Below are 13,495 nucleotides of genomic sequence, written 5' to 3'. Positions count from 1 at the left end.
AGACAAGAACAAGCTGTTTTAGAAAATTAAGCGTGAAAATTCCAGCCAAGGGCACTCATGAAGACAAAGTAAAACCAGAAGTAGAGTGGGCAGCCCAGCTCCCCATGCTGGAATCCGTCCTGGTGCTCTGTCAGGAAATAGAGCACATCCCTGTAGATCTGATCCACAGATCTTTTGTCTGTAAGACAAAACAGAGGGACTGCTAGTGGAGAAAGGCAGTCATCACCCATAGGCTAAGTGGTCTCCATAGGCAAGCTGTAATGGTCTCCATGCATATGTGAAGTTGTCACTCAGACTGTATCAGCTGTCTCCTGTAGCACAGGCTTTCCAAAGTTGGGAGAAGAAAGTTTGGTCTTGGGGCCCCTGGGTGACTTAGTTAAGAGCCTGCATTTGGCTCAAGTTATGATCTCAGGATCCTGGGATTGAGCCCCATTTGGGGTTGCCTGCTAGCGCGGCCCCAGCTTCTTTCTCTGCTGTTCCCTCTGCTTGTGCTGTCTCACTATCTATGTCAAACAAATGAGTTAAATTTAATTAAAAAAAAAAAAACGAAAAATAAAGAAAGCTTAGTTTCCAAGAGAGTGTTTGTGGTAGAAGCTGAACCAGCCCTCAGTCACCATGTTAACGAACCCACATATTGCAAACCAGCACAGGGACAGCAGCTACTAAGTCCTAAGGGGACTACAACAGTTACATCAATAACAGTTATAACAGCCATGTGGTTACAGCCAAGACCCCAGAGATGTAGAAGAAGCCAACCAGGAGATGCTGAGTGGGGCAGTCATTAGGTATAAAGTTGTTCAGCTCAGGTGCCAAGGCCAGTATGGGTGCAAGAGTCTGGTGTCAGTGGTCATGTCTTTGTAGGTAATGGATGCAAAAAAGAAGAAAATGGGGTCATGGAGCTTCTGTTTGGGGTGATAAAACTATAAATATAGTGGTAATGACTCCATCTGAAATATATTGTGAATATAATTAATGCCACTTAGTTGTAAGCTAAAAATGACTAATAGTTTTATGTAGATGATGATGATGATAAACATGATAGATGGATAGATAGACAGACAGATGGATAGATAGCTGTACTATAAGTAAAATTAATCAGCAAAGTTGGAAGTTTGGAAGAAAAATGTTCATGGAAAACCACTGTTGCTTTCAGGAAATTAGAAGACTACAGTGAACACTGAAAACTGCCTTTGATAATCACTGGTACCTGCAGCACCTAAAAAATCCTGAAATTTAATGTAAATCTTACAATTGTATTATATATTAAAAAAAAATCCATGTACTGACAAAGGGGATAAAAATAAAAGTCTTCACACCATCTGCTGCATCCCAATATTTCATCAGAATTCTATGGGAAAGAGTGCCTGGAAATTGTTACCAAATTTTTCTCCTATTTTGTAGATGGGATTGCAAAGGGCTACAGTTGATTTCAAGATGATAACAAAACAATGAGATAGTCCATGAAATTGTCAATTCAGTATCCAAATGTATTTTTTCATTTAAATTTAATCTGGGAATAAAAATAATAGCAACTGTATTACTTATCTTCTTAACATGATAGTTATTCTTTGTTTAATGAAGTGGTCATCACTTCTCTGAAAAGGAGGACCAAGAACTCTTTCGTCTTTTGCCATTTGCTTCCTCTTCTAGATCAACCACAACCTACCCTTTGATAACCTATAACCTAGAGATTAAATTAGAAAATTAACTAATGTCATCAACACCTTTTATAAAATAATAGGAAGCAGGTAAAAAGAAAAAATGTTATTTAATTTATTATTGGTTAATTTTTTTTTTTTTTTGAGAGAGATTTTTTTTTTTCTCCCTTTCTCACTTCTTTGGTTGAAACTGTGTTACCTGTCAGAAATAATGCTATTTTGTATATAAAGATGGTGAATATGATATTTAGTAATTTTACATATGATTGTGCAGGCCAAAGAATTACTGGCAGAATAAATAATCAGTACATAGATTAATTATTCTTTCCAGTGAGGACAAAGCATTAACCCTGCAACTCTAATATAATCAACCTGCTACTAGATGGCTGGCCAGTCCTTCCAGAAATGGTCATCAACATTGGTAAGATATATTTTGGTGAGGTGAAGCCCATATGCTCAAGCTCATGCATAAACTTCACTTTTCTTGAGGCCATTGAGCAATCAGAGAGATGTCTGGGGAAGAATTATTAATAGAAAGGGCTATTTTGTACACATGATTATTGAAAATCTCTTCTGCTACTTGGGTGAGGATTCTCATAAAACACAGCACATACTCAGTGGTTCATTCATGGGACTCTATTCACATGAATAGAATTCACCACCTCATTAGTAATCTTGCCATTTGGTTCTTCCAAGTGGTTCCTCATGAAGTCAAACCACCAGCAACTGCTTATGAATAAATTATTCTAGCTACGTCACTCTATAGGCAGATTTGACAGGCAGACTACCTGCTAAAAATCTATTTATTAGAGTCATTCATTTTCTCACTGTTCTTCAGGATTCCCAAAAATGTGGGAAACAATGTTGTCACAGTTAATTTTTATCTAGTGTCAAATACTGAGTATAAGCAATTATAAATCAACCACCTTTTTCTTCTCGTCAGTTCTTCACAAGAAAAATGTGTATCTGTGTGTGCATCTGTGCACACATGTGTATGTGTGTGGGCATGCACATGAACAAATGTGGGTTTTTTCCTCTGAGTTTTAGATTTGAGAACTTTGGTTTAGAGTAAGACAAATTAGGTAAGTCTAGAAAGCATGAAAACAGTGTCCAAAACTCTACATAGGATTACAAATATGTGTGCCGACAAGTAGATACAAATTCCACTTCCTAAGAATTAAAGAAAGTGTTACATCTGGCTGAAGTTGGAAATGTGTATCTTACTCCTTTTCATTACCTTACTTTAAAAAGGAAAAAGGAGAACAATAGTTTTCTTCTATTTAATCCTGTCTATGTTTGTTGGAGTAAAACCTGCAGAATTAAAGGAGTCCAATTTAGCAGTTTCCACATTACCTTACAGTTTAGATTAATATTGTACATTAATATAAATAAAAATAAAAAATAAAATTAAGTAAAAACTAATTTAGATTAACATAAAATTCCTACTGAAAATAATATTGTGAAAAGTCAATTCTTTTAAAGTGAAGATGATTGTGCTAATTCATTTTGAAGCTTTGCTGTACGTAGATAATATTTCCTTAGAAGAATATGGCATTCTTGTATTTTAACTTAGAAAAGATGTCTTCTTTTGAAAGAGTAGGTAAAGATAGGGGAAAAGAGAGAGCGTTCAAAGTTGAATAAATATTGTCTTAACTTCAAGCCTTTTTGATATTGTTAAAGAATGACTGATTTTTTACCCTCTTTCACATGGTTATGTGGAAACAACCCTGACTCCATGAGTAAATATAGCTGTGAGCCAAACTAAATATGTCTGCCTTTTCAAATATCATAAAAATTTTAAATAATGTTAGAAATTTTACCATGGAAATGTAAAATCTATTTTATTTTGTTGTTGTTGTTTCCCGAGAAAATAAAGAGGATTTCTACTGGAAAAAATTGAGAGGTGGAAACATATATGGGTGAGGGCTCAGGAACAATCTGACTGGTCATGCTAAATCTCCCACTTTCTAGTAGGGTGATATTTGATCAGTTTTGCATTATCGGCAAAATAAAGATAATATATGTATTCTAAAATGTTATTTTGAGCATTTAATGATTTGAGTATAAAGCTATTTAATATATAGTAAGAAATTATATTTGCCTGTTACATATCAAAATTCAATAAATGTTAGCTGATAATATTATGAGAGCTTTTGTTAGATTGAATATAATTAAATATAATAAATTAAATATTTAAAAAATTACTCATAGTAAAGAATCAAAATCTATGTATTAGGCATGACATTTTTTGTCCAGTATAATGTCATCAAATAGATTATATTCCATTGAAACTAAGGTAACGAGAAACACATACTTCTTCTTTGGAGGTACGTTTATATGCCAAATCTGTGCTTTTAGTGATTTTTGTGCAGCAGATCAAAACAAGTATGGTTTAAAGTAGATAAATGACATTTTATGAAATCACAAAATGTGCCTTTAAACAGCATAATGGCTTTAATGCATTTTAATTAGCTATCTGGCAAATCAACAGATGTACATGACCAAGCTTGCATAATTTATCTACTAACAATAGTGTTGGTCCTTTTTAAGAGCTTGTAACACTGCCTGCATTAACGTTCTTAATACATCATTGATTTCTGGCCTAACAATTTGCAATAGTTTTAAAAACAGCACCATTTTGAAAATGTCAATAAAATGTATGCTTTCCTTAATCTATGCAGATGCATAGTCTGGTACAAGTAATTTCTCAGAATTGATGTTAAGGTCTGTCAAAGGATATGTCACAACTTGGAGTTTTTGTAGATAATGAGTTATAATCTATACCAGAATCTAAATGTCCCAATTTATTTGATCTTTTCTCAAGGAATCATTTTTATTCATGAAGTTGTATAACATATTGGTTTAAGGGTCACACCCCGGTGGCAGATTGCCCACAATTAAATACTGCTTCTAGCACTTCCTGGCCGTGTGACCTTGGATAACTTATTTAACCTTACCAAGGCTCTGTTTTTTCCATGTGTAATGTTTGGTAAATAAAAATAATAGCTGGGTTGTTAAGGAAGAAAAATTGTATAGGCATGTGTGAGTTCTTCAGTTAAGAATTTATTTGGGGGGTGCCTGGGTGGCTCAGTGGCTAAAGCCTCTGCCTTTGGCTCAGATCATGGTCCTTGGGTCCTAGGATCAAGCCCCGCATTGGGCTCTCTGCTCAGCAGGGAGCCTGCTTCCCTTCCTCTCCCTCTGCCTGTCTCTCTGCCTACTTGTGATCTCTGTCTTTCAAATAAATAAATAAAATCTTTAAAAAAAAAGAATTTATTTGGTTTTAAACTTGTTCATTCAATGAATTTTAATCTTATTTTTTGTCAAATACAAGAAAAAGGAATTTTTTTAAACAGTATATTTTATTATTTTATCATTTAATCTTGGAGATATCTATTGTGACATTGCTTCATTCAGGAGGTAGAGTAGTGTTGATTAGTAGTAATTCTTCTGGGAGTTTCCCTACTATAATCAGAAACTTGCCCCTGTACTCAGAGGGAAGGGTGAGACCAAAGAAGGGCACAGGCCACTCTGCTGGTAGGTAACAGTTCTAGTAAGCAAAGAAAACGTACATGCAAGGCTTGTCTTGGGTGGCAGCAAGACAAAAGGATACCCACACCTGTCCACTGCCTCCTAAAAGTTTATCAAGAGGCCTTACATGGGTTTTGTCACAAACAGCATACAGGTGTTCTCTACACTATACCACTATCTCAAGGCTACGTCCTTGAAGCAGCCTCTAGGTGTGGGGAAGGTAAGCAGAATCCGTGTTCCAAGGAGAAGGGGATAAAGAGGCTCTGAATGCCTAGGTTCAGGTCATGGGTCAGTCTTTTGATGATGTTCTCCAACACTCCATTCTTCAGGACCAGCTCTTATAAAATTATGTTTCTTTTTTCTGTAGTGATTCCTGAGCAGTCAGCAAGGGGTTTCATTAGCAGGGTGGTAGCGCATGTGGAGGCTCTGTCTGCCTGCATCTGGGGCACATGCCCCAGCAGCAAAGCAGGCACATGCAAGAGAAAACACAGATTAAGACAATAGTTCCCCAAATCACTGACAACTTCTCCCACCATGAGCCCTAGGATCCAAACCCTTGATTTATTAAATCCCTTAGACTGGGGGTTGGATCACTCAGGGCCTTCATTTGTGTCCATATGACTTCCTAAAGATGATTCATTAGCAGACTCATCAGGTATGAACACATTCTGTTTGGATAATGGTGCAAGTGTTTCCTTGTGAAGCAGTAATAAAGTTGAAGGCCATTTTATTTTGGAGGACAGCTTTTCACATCAGAAACATTTCAGTGTTCAACAAGGAGATAATTTGTTGGCTATCATTTAAGACTTGCTGGGTGAATTAATGAGGGATTTTACATGTGTTATAATGTCCTCTAAGCCAGTGGAAGTAACAAAGATAGAAGTCAAGTGATAATTCAAAATAGAATGTTTCCCCCCAACCCCAGCCTTGAAGAGAAGGAAATTGATAGCTTTAGTAATCTGACCAAGTTGTATATACCATATGAGTTGGGTGTGCACTCTCAGGTGTAAGGAGATGGTGTGGGGTGAGATATGCCACACCAGGACCCTATCTGTTCCTCCTTCAACTGCACATGTTCCATAGTGTGCATAGCGTGTTTCAATAGATCCAGTTTTCAGGAAGATGATGGGATCCCAGTGGAGATTGAGTAGTTCCCCCCACCCAGCGGTGCAAATTAATTCACCCATCCCAGTAGGATGTCCCATTGCAAATTCCAGTAGATAGTTCTTTTTCTGGGTGTATGGGCTTGGTGTTCTCAGCAGGATAGTGTGTGGCTTTACCAAGAGAGTTGGGGCAATAGTTGTTTATCATGATTTCCATAGCTTTGCAGTATTGTATGTCTGGGAAAGGGCCTCTAGTCTGGCATATGGAGCAATAGGCTGTACTAGTTGAACATTCAAATATATTAAAACATGGAATAGTATTTTAGTTCACACACCCAAGGTGGTTTTACCCATTAACAATTTAATTGGCTGTTTTAATGGCCAGGACTTAAGTGTAATCACCAGCCAGCCCAGTTTGAGCTCAGCCCACTGTCTGCTACACTGGGTGCTGTGTGAGAGACTCTATCTAGAGGTGTGCTGTGTATACAGGTAGGAGCTGTTATTCTACCGAGTTATGTCAGGTGTTTGCCCCCTTTTGGAGCTGGAACCAAAATCCCAGGGGTATTCTCCCCTTTAGTTGTTTTTGCCACAGTGCCCAAATCATACTTTCTGGAGTCAAAGCACATCTAAGTCAAATGGTAGCTTAGGAGAATCCACAGCTTAAATCTATTTCATTAGTATTTTTGCCTTCTCAAAGATGGCCATTGCTCTGATCCTTCATCTCACATGTGCCTATAGAGCACAACAGAGTCTCTCAGTTCAAGCAGGAGCCTGTGTCAATGAGGCAAACAGTTAAGATAGTGCAGGTAGGAGATATCACCAGGACCGACATCGGCTTACACCCCAGAACTGATAATGAACAGAACCAGAGAAGGTCTGCAGAGACCCAAAACTGATTAAATCCCTTTAAAAAGGGGACGATTTTTGGCAGCAAACAGTCAGAATCTTCAGACCTGACCCTGTATGTCTGACCACTTAAAAAAGGTAATTGCTACTGAAGGCTTTGCCTGACTGATCTCCCAACAGAATCGAGGTCCTTCCCTGCTGGAACATAAGCGGCAATAAGGGCCAAACAGACCCAACCCTTATCTCAACTTCATGTCCATAGTCTGACTTGGCATTTAATTCGTTAACTTCCTGCACTTTCTGTTATCTTGTTTGTGGTGTGGCTCATCTTCTGTCCTGCTCTGTATGCTGTGTAAGAAGCCAAGTTTAATCACATGGTAAATTGTCACTGAGTTTGGAATCCCGAACCTGCTTTCGAATTTAGCAAAAAAAGATTTAACTTTGTTTTGTGATTGAAGAAAGCTGACGTTGTGGAAAGACACAACTCATGTATACACCTTCACAGTGTGCTCATGAGACTACCCCTTCTTTACCAGGTGGTAAGAGAGATGGACACTCTGTGCCAGTGGGTATTAAAAGTCTTCCAAAAGTCCGAAATTCCTAGGCAGGCTTATAATTATTTCACATTCTTAGAGGTTGAATAAGCTTGCATCTTATCAATCACAGCTTTTGTGACATTTGTCTTATCCTACCAGACATCCAAAATCTTATGGCAGTGCCTGGGCCTTGGATTTTGGGGGGTTTATTGCCCATTTCTTTCCTTGTAGATGTACCAGCAAAGCCTGCAGGGTGTCCTGCAGCAAAGGCAAATCTTAACATGTTAACATTACATCATCAATGTAATACATCCATTATCGAGTAGGGATAGGAGTTACATGGAATTCTCTGTACTCTCTGCTCAGTTTTGTTGTGAACCTAACAGTGCTTTTTAAAAAATAGTCTATTAAAAAAAGAAAAAGGTAAAAGAAAAGAACTGAGTTCTCCATTTACTTTCTTCTTTTCAGTTACCACTAAATCCCTGCGTTCATCTCGGGCAATACTTAATATTGTATGATAGGAAAATAAAATAGCCTGGAATATCTTCTAAATGACTAGGTATTAAGTTGCACTTTAAGAATAAATCTTTAAAAAAAAAAAAAAAGAGCAATCGGTGAGCATGAAGTTGTGGATTACTATTGTGTTTCCTAATATACTATACTACTTACATAAAAAGAGCTGCATCAGAGAAACAGCACTGAACCAATTCACCTTTTGAGATCCTGAAAGACACATACTTATGTACCTAGTGGGCAATGTGAAGAAATTGCAAAAAGTCTTCAGGTTAAGACTGAACAGAATTAATGTTTTTGATTTTTAATTAAAACAAAATTTAATCAAAATTAATTAAAATCAAAATTAAGAATTGTGATTTCAATTCCTTTAGAATTTTTAACTCACAGAATCAAAATACTTTGATTTTTATCTTTTAATTCTTCTCAGTCCTTGGGTTTTGACTTGCAAGGTGACCTTGATTTCTCCCCGGAACTTTGATACTGAAGTGTATAAAGCAAATGTGTGGCTTCTCTGTTACTTGCATGTTATTTTTGACATGGCTGCAACATTTGATTATTGGAGTGTATTTGTGATAATGTTCTTTTCATTGTAGATAAAACAGATGATTAGGAAAAGTAAAATAGATTTCTTTGCAGACCTGAAATAAAATAGGGGATGAGATTTCAAGTTTGGGTTCAACATGTCCTTATAGTAGATCTAGCTCTTTTGTTGTTTGATCCATGACTACAAAATAATCCACTGCTTAAAAGCAGTTCTGTGGTTATATACAAAGGGAAAACATGACTTGTGTTCATGACTTGTGAACATAGTCATGAAGACTGGAGATTGATAGACTGCTGTTACCCTACCTACAGTTAATCACTGTATTTCTGGTCGAACATCACTTTAAGGTATAACCCAAAGAGTTGAACGGGCAGAGATTTAGAAATGATAAAAAAAGAAAAATTCTTAGGACAATTCCTTACAGGTATTTGCTCTTAAGAAACTTTAGGCGCGGGGCACCTGGGTGGCTCAGTGGGTTAAAGCCTCTGCCTTTGGCTAAGGTCAGGATCCCAGGGTCTTGGGATCAAGCCCCACAGTGAGCTCTCTGATCAGCAGGGAGCCTGCTTCATCCTCTCTCTCTATCTGCCTCTCTGCCTACTTGTGATCCCCATCTGTCACATAAATAAATAAATAAATAAAATCTTTAATTAAAAAAAAAACAAAAACTTTAGTCGCTTGTTAAACTGTCTTTGAAAGACTCTTGATTCTGCATCTGTTGCTAGATCTTCAAATCCACAGTGTAGGTCATCAGAAAGTAAAGATGAATATAGAGTAGTGTGGATCAAATGCAGGATGGATGCACATTCATGAACTGGAGACCCACAAAAAAAAGAAGTAAAACTTGTGTCAATTTTGTTGTTTCTGACCTTGATGACTACCATGTCCTATAGGAACCAGGACCCTTCATCACAGAACTGACTTCTCACTCTCTATTTATTTATTTTAGTTTTTATTTAAATTCTAGTTAGTTAACAGATAGTTGGTTTCAGGAGTAGAATTTACTGATTCATCACTTGTATATAACACCCAGTGCACATCACTCACTCCTGATTCAGTGGTGGGAAAGCTGGTGGAGGATCTATGGGGAGGTGCACATGCAGGCTTAGTCACTGCTTTAAGTCAAGGGCATGAGTCAGTAGGTTAACAACAGTGTGTGTGAGTTACAAAATGACTTTTGCTTCCCTCTACACTCATAATCTCATGATTGTTTCTTGTGTCTCACCCTTATAAGAAATGCAGTAGGAAATTCTGAGAAGTAAAAGAGTTCAGCATAGCAAGTTAACATATTACAGAGCTACCACACTGTTTTTTCCCCCTCAAAGAGGAGAAACTCTCTTTGAGACTCATCTTTGGCTGTTTGACCAAATTCTTTTACTCTTCCCATACTTAGGGGTAAACTAAGTTACCTCGTGATGGTGGTAGCACTTATTTATGTTTCTGGATTTAGGAAAACTCATCTGTACAGATTTTGAAAATAGAAAAAACAAAATTCAGCCCATTAGAGGCAATGACCTAGGGAAAAAAAATACATATTTTGTTCACTCCATCTATTCTCTAATAGGCTGTCTGCAGGTCTAGACAGTAAATGGTTAGCGAGTCCACTTGGCTTTCACACCTAAGCCAAATTCTCCAATATAGAGTAGAGTGGTTTAAAAAAAAAAAAAAACTTCCATTTTGTTTCTATATTTTTTAGAGTTAAGTGTTTTATTTCTTATAGAAATTGGGAGAGGAAGAAGGATGGCATTTATTGGGTCTTCAATGTTATAATGGATGAATAGAATGTTTAAAATTGTAACACGTGTACTAAAATATAATTACATTTCTTGGGCGCCTGGGTGGCTCTGTGGGTTAAGCCGCTGCCTTCGGCTCAGGTCATGATCTCAGGGTCCTGGGATCGAGTCCCGCAGGGGGCTCTCTGCTCAGCAGGGAGCCTGCTTCCTCCTCTCTCTCTCTCTCTGCCTGCCTCTCCAACTACTTGTGATTTCTCTCTGTCAAATAAATAAATAAAATCTTTAAAAAATATATAATATAATTAAATTTATTTAAAAATTATATTCTTTTAAAGGTGAAACTTACATTTTTGGGCCAATCTTGGCATTAGAAACTTGTCTTGAATAGTCAGTTTAGGTTTCTGGCTATAATATCCAGAGGGATTATTTAAAGTTTTGCTAAAATACTATAAATAAAAGATATATTTTTGAAAATGCTCATCTCATATCCTGAAATGAGAACTGTGCAAATTATAGCATACACACACACACACACACACACACACATATGTATATGGATATGTTTTTCATTGCTATAATTAATACTACCCCATGATATCCAGTATTTCAGGGTAAGGTTGTAGCTGCTATAATGGTAGAGAATAACAGTGTCATACTATTGCTATTTGTGCTTCAAAAACCAAAACTCTAGTATATTTAGTAATATCTTTAAGAAAATTTGTATAAAATCTTATTCTGCTCCTGATTAAAATCCCCTGGCCCTGGAGAAATATCACTGGAGTATATGGAAATACACTGGTGTTCAGAAGGGATATACAACTTGGTCTTCCAAAATTGAGCCACAGGAGATATACTCTTAAGATACACTGGGTGCCTCAGTCCTTAAGTGTCTACCTTCAGCTCAGGTCATGATCACAGGGTCCTGGGCTCAAGTCCCACATCGGGCTCCCTGCTCAGTGGGAAGGCTGCTTCTCCCTCTCCCTCTGCTGCTCCCCTGCTTGTGTTCTCTCCTTCTCTCTGTGTCTCTCTCTGTCAAATAAATTAATAAAATATTAAAAAATAAAGATACGCTGGGTTTCTAGTAGATGAAGAATATGCCTGTGCCCATTTCCCGCATCTGAAGTTCTGAGATGTAACATAATATGAAGACAACAATGTAATATGTTGTTACATTACTAAATTAATAATATCACACCACTAACTTTAACAGTAATGTTTAATATAATAATCAAGTACAAAGTTTTACTACAATCAGAGAATGCTTATATAAAGGGAATTATAAAATAAAACATGATATGGGAAGGAGTAAAATGCCTACTAGACTTGGAAATACTGGTAAAAAAAAAAAGTTAAGAGGATCAGATTTAGGTGAAATTATGATTTTAAATCATGGACGTGGGGTCGCTAGGAAAGACACTGTTAAAAACCTGAGCTTGTTTATGAAAGCATATGAGAAAAGTGGCTATGCATGGCACTCTTTCTCTGGCAATTCTACCGTGCAGTGGGGAGAATGGAGCATCACTGGTTGAGGACTATGTCTAGGTAAAAGGCCTGAAATGGGCTATAGGCTGGCATAGAGCATGTGGCAGATATAAAGATTTCTATATGACTGGTTTTGAAATACAGAAATGCCAAGAAGGTAAGTGCTTCGAGATGGATCTGAGCTTGTGTAGAAAGTCCAGCTGACCAAATGCAATGATTCTACTTTCAGCTTTGACCCTGAATGCTTATATATAATTTCACATGATTAATATTGATACATAATTACAAGAGGGAATAAATAAGTGATATGGACATCTCAGTGGAAGACAGAGAAAACTTCAAAGACAAGTGGACCAGATGATGCTTGTAAAGAGTCATTTCCTGATTATAGAAATCCAGAAGGACTCCAATTACAGTTTGCCTAAGACAATGACAATCACAATCTTTCTTTAAAACTTCCTAAGTTTTGTGAATTTCATAGTAACATTTTAATGTATTGTTATTAATTATTATTGTTATTATAACTTGTTTCTATCACTTACTAATAAAACAAGGACTGTAAGTAAGAAGTTGATAGTCGATATAGTCATAGCAGCCAGGCAGCAGAAAATAGAAAAATGTAAGATACTTGGAAGTGGTTATTGTGTTAAGATGTAATAAAAAAAAACAATGACATAGCCACCCATAGCCTGGAGTTGAAAAAAAAAAAAAAAGCACATAATTTTCATAGAGAAAAAAATAAGACTATGCAATATCTTCTAATTATCTGAGACCTTGTACTTACCGAGAAAAATATTCTGTGATCAATATATATGCTAACACATATCAATTAATAAAGTATGTGGTGATTGAACTTTAAGAAACTAGAATTCTGAGTTACATCTGTCCTAAGCTACACCCTCTTGGACACCCCCAAAAACTCCCTTTCCTTATGCCATTAAGAAAAATTGGTAGAGAAAGGCCAGAATCTTTTAAATAATCTTTGTAGAGTTTTTTTCCCCCCAAATTGGGAATATAGGAGATAAATCTTGGTGTCATAAAGAGTCTCTGATACCAGCAGAAACAGAAAGAAACTGAGACACTTGAGTCTATTCGCTGTATTTATCTGATCAATTTCAATGTGTATAAGGTTAATATAATAAGCAGCGAAGTAAGCCTGCTAAATGGAACTCAGCAAGCAGTTTACATACTGTGTACTCTAGATATGGTTAATTAATCATAGAGCTCGCAGGAAAGAAATCAACAGGCAACCCATTCACAGAGCTACCACAAAATTGGCATAAAACTGAGAAAAGTACAAGGTATCCATGCCTTTGGAAAATAAATTTAATCTAACTGCCACCATATATAGTCGTGGGCTCTCATGCAGGTCTGTGTCACTGGCACAGAGCTGTGAATGAAGTCTGTGTACCCTTGAAGGAAGCCTGCTCTAACACTACACTCAGTAATTGTTGAATGTTCTTTGTAGTCATTTCCAATACAATCTGCAGTTAGTTTCCAAGGCAACTGTAGACTAGGAAAAGCAAAATATCCAAATATCTCAAGGATTATT

At 36.9% G+C, this 13,495-nt stretch overlaps 1 pseudogene; it reads right to left on the bottom strand.

Moving 5' to 3' along the window:
• Positions 1–26: 26 nt before the first annotated feature.
• LOC132018612 (3-beta-hydroxysteroid-Delta(8),Delta(7)-isomerase-like) lies at positions 27–851 on the bottom strand (annotated as a pseudogene).
• Between the last annotated feature and the right edge of the window lie 12,644 nt (positions 852–13,495).

This window comes from Mustela nigripes, chromosome 5, assembly GCF_022355385.1.
Source record: "Mustela nigripes isolate SB6536 chromosome 5, MUSNIG.SB6536, whole genome shotgun sequence".
In the NCBI taxonomy this organism is placed as follows: domain Eukaryota; kingdom Metazoa; phylum Chordata; class Mammalia; order Carnivora; family Mustelidae; genus Mustela; species Mustela nigripes.
The sequence above is the reverse complement of the archived record's forward strand: the minus strand, read 5'-3'. Positions and strand labels throughout refer to the sequence as shown.